General features: G+C 54.7%; 1 long non-coding RNA gene across 1 annotated transcript; it reads right to left on the bottom strand.

Moving 5' to 3' along the window:
• Nucleotides 1-1818: 1818 nt before the first annotated feature.
• On the bottom strand, nucleotides 1819-2967 carry LOC143695981 (uncharacterized). Its single transcript, XR_013185450.1, has 2 exons — nucleotides 2875-2967; nucleotides 1819-2152 (listed from the first exon to the last, which is right to left on the bottom strand). It is a non-coding gene; the product is annotated as an uncharacterized LOC143695981 (long non-coding RNA).
• Between the last annotated feature and the right edge of the window lie 997 nt (nucleotides 2968-3964).

Raw genomic sequence — 3964 nt, 5'->3', positions numbered from 1 at the left:
CAAATTAACCCAAATAACCCAAAATAATTCCAAAGAACCCCAAATAAATAGAAATAAACCAAGTAAAACCCAAGATAAACCCCAAATAGTCCATAAATACTATAAATAAACCCCAAACAAACCCTAAATAAACCCAAACAAACCCCAAGTAAGCCCAGTTCCTCCCGTCCCCACGCCATAACAGATCCCGACCAATCAGAACGCGCGGCACTGATGACGATCCAGTTGCTGGGCAGAAACTCAGAGCACTGGCCGCGCTCAGCGATTTTCAGCGAATCCGCGCCCGGCCCGACTCTGACTCATCAGTTGCCAGGCACAGTCAAGGCCTCTCACTGCGTTCAATAATCAGAGACTGCGCGGGGTAATTTCCAGCCAATCAGAGCGTGTCTCGCTGATGACTCATCAGTTGCGAGGAGCGGATTTGGGGAGCGGGGGAAGGTGACCCTGAGGATGGGCTGGGGGCCCCAAATTAATCCAAAACGGGGTCGGGACCCCAAAACGGAGCAGGAGGGGCCTGGAGCCCCCAAAACCAAACACAGGGGAGGGGACTGGGGGAACGATTGGAAAGGGGAAGGAGAGAGGGGAAAAGAGGGGGGTGGGACCCCCAAATTGAGCTGAGAAGGGGATGGGACACCCTAAATTGAGCTGGAAGGGGGGTGGGACCCCCAAACAGGATGAAGCCAATTTTGCTCCTGGAATATGTAAAATAGTTTATGGATATGCAAAAAGTCTATGAATATGCAACAGGCTGATGTCATGGGAGACAAGGACCATCCAGCAAAGGTTGTTATGGCCACTGAGACCTCCGAGTTATTTCCGGGGACACCCCTTAATTAATCTGGTTTTAATTCCATCAGTCTGTTGCATATTCATAGACCCTCATGCATATCGACAAACTCATCTACATATTTCAGGAACTATTTTACATGTCCCGTCTTTGGGAGTGTCTCCCCATTTCAGGAGCCTCCACTGAAATGGAAAATGTAAACCTCCTCCCTTAGAAGACGAAGAAGAAGAAGAAGAAAAGAAGAAGAAGAAGGAGAAGGAGAAGGAGAAGAAAAGCTGAAATTTTGGGAATCCAGTGGGAAAATGGCTGATCCTCTGGGAATCCATTTCTTACCCCCCAAAGACAGGGCAAAGGCAGGGCAGTGGGGTTTTTATAGGGTATCCCAAGGGTGGAGTTGGGGTTTGGGTCAGGGGAGGAGTTCTTAGCAACACAAGAAGGATGAGATCAAATTCCTGCCTCTTAGCAACAGCAGCATTCCACACAGAACGTGTCCCTAAATCCTAAATTTCCTCTAAAACAACTGAGAAATTATGGAACTGCAGATATATTCGATCAATTTCCTTCATCTAACCCAGTTTGGAGAGTTTTTCAAGGATGAAGGTAAAGCAGAGGAAAATTAAGGCCAAACCAAAGGGCTAAGCAGCCAGGTGTGTTCCCAACATGGATCACAGGGAATGTGCGTGACCAGGGCTGTGCCCAAAGTGCCTCCTCCAGTGGGGGATGGAGCTGGAGCAGCACACGAAGCTCTGCCCGCACTCGGGTCACTCGCAGCGCTTCCCTTACCGGTGCCTCCGTTGGTGTTGGGTCAAGTTAGAGCTCCTGGAGAAGCTCTTCCCACACTGGGGACACTCGTAGGGCCTCTCCCCGGTGTGGATGCGCTGGTGGGTGACGAGGGTGGAGTTGTGCTTGAATCCCTTCCCACAGTCAGGGCACTGGAAGGGCCTCTCCTCTGTGTGAATCCGATAGTGCAGGAGGAGATGGGAGCTGGTCTGAATCTCTTCCCACACTCCCCACACTCGTAGGGCCGTTCCCCAGTGTGGATCCTCTGGTGCACAATCAGGTCGCAGTTCCACCTGAAGCTCTTCCCAATCTCCACGCATGTGTGGGGCTTCTCCCCATCATGGAGCTGCTCATGGAGCACCAGCTCCGAGCTCTGGCTCCATCTCCGGCCGCCTTCCCAGCCCAGGCTGGCTCTTTCCCCCTCACATCCCCGCCATCTGCGTTTGCAGCCCCTCCTCGTGCGGCAGCTCCGGGGCTTTTCCTCCCCGTTGGCTTCCTGCGCCGTGGAGCCGCTCAAAACGGCCTCTGCCACCAGGTTCTGCCGCGGGCATTTGTCCTCCCGGCTCTCCATGCTCAGCTCCTGCTCTGGGGGAGGAAGGACAAGGACAGCATGGGATTTGCCTCCGTGCCACAGGCAAGGGCAAGGAGATCCCCCCAGGGCTGAGCTGCAGCCGGGGGCCCTGCTGGGCTGGGAGATGGAGCAGCACAGAGGGGAAAGGGGCACTCATTGCCAGCTCGGGGCTGTGCACAAATCACAAACAGGACTGGACTGCTAGGAACGTGTCTTGAGCTGTTTTATTTCCCAGCATCTGTCTCATTACTTGGTTATGACAATGGTAAGTTGCCAGTAGCTCACATCACAGGTAGCAGACAAAGAACTTCATGTTCAAACTTACTTTAAAAGGTTTTTGACCAATCACGCAAAGCAAAGCCATACTGACAGTAGTTCTATCCAAGCACTATAAGCACATTGACGGTTAAAACAATGCTCCCTTATTTCAAATACAATACCTGCTTGTAAGCCTTAAAACACAATGCACAGAGCTCCATTATTAAGCTTGGAACTTCCTAATATCTTTCTAGATACACTTTTCTGCAGGTTCGGGAGTTATTCTAGATAAGTGTTAATGCACAGATCATTGTTCTATCTCTCCCTACTTTCTACTTCTTATATAACTTTTCTGCTGACCAATCTTATGGTTACTGCAAAGCTCTAATCAGTTCTACTGTCTCTGAGGCTTGTCTTTTGAAGCTTTTCCAAAACCCTGTGATTTTAAGCATTCAACAGACACTGATTTCCCCCTCACCTGCCTCAGTGTCCCAGGGCATCTTCCTCTTCCTCGCAGCCTCCCAAGTGTTGGCAATGGGAAATCCTGGTTTGGGGAAAACAAGGGATGAGCACGTTGAGTTTGATGGTTCCTCTGCCCGAGTCCATCTCTACAAGTCAGAGGCCATCTGGGCTCCAGAAAAACCTCCCAAACACCAAGATTCAGCCCTGAAAAAGCCACCCAGGAGTTCCCTGTCCCTGGTCCCTCCCCTCTGGTGTTCGGGGGTTCCCCCCTGTCCCAGCTGCTGGGGTCACGCTTGGATTGGGGGTCCCCCTTCTCCTCGGTGCCCGCCCTGCCCAGGCTGCTGGCAGTCCCAGCAATCCCAGAAGCTCCCCCCGCTTCGCTCTCCCCATTTCGGGATGCCGGGGCTTTTTGGGCTCCCAGGCTCCCTTCTCCCCTCATTCTCTGCTCTGGGCTGCAGCGGCTCCAAGGAGTCCCCCCTGCCCCTCTCCAGGCTCTTGAGGCTCCCGCCAATGGCGGCGCTCCCCCCTCTCTGAGCTCCCCACTTTGGGCTCCTGGGGCACACAGGGCTCTGCTCCTCCAGGCTGCCTCTGCCGGCAGCCGCCACCGCCACCCCCCGATGTCCCCCCAAGGGGCCTTTTCCACTCAGCCTTGGACTTCTTCATTCTCCAAAATCCCCCCAAAAACCCAACCCAGGGACCCTCTGGATATCTGGGCCGAGCTCCGCCTCCCCACTCACCGGAGCCATGGGGGGGGCGATGATCCCACAGGTGGGGGCTGCGAATTCAGGCAGGGATCGAAGGCGTGGTTCCCTCAGTTCAGCCTCGATCCGCTTTTGTTCCTCCTCTTCCATCCCTCCTCCGCCTGCTCCTCCCCCCTAGCCCCACCTCCTTTTCCCCCTTCATCCCTGCCCTTCCCTGCCTCCTCCTCCTCCCCCAGCAGCAGCCACACCCTCGGTGCCCGTTCCCGCAGCCCTCGCAGCCCGCGGCAGGAGCGGGGATGGAGCCGGGACGGGTCGGGATGGGCAGCGCGGGGCTCTCGGCTGCTCCCAGCCGCTGCGGGCGGGGGGAACCCGGCCCGGGCCAAAGGAGAGGCAAACTGGGCAAAC

Source organism: Agelaius phoeniceus, chromosome 27 (assembly GCF_051311805.1).
Source record: "Agelaius phoeniceus isolate bAgePho1 chromosome 27, bAgePho1.hap1, whole genome shotgun sequence".
NCBI classification, from domain to species: domain Eukaryota; kingdom Metazoa; phylum Chordata; class Aves; order Passeriformes; family Icteridae; genus Agelaius; species Agelaius phoeniceus.
The sequence above is the reverse complement of the archived record's forward strand: the minus strand, read 5'-3'. Positions and strand labels throughout refer to the sequence as shown.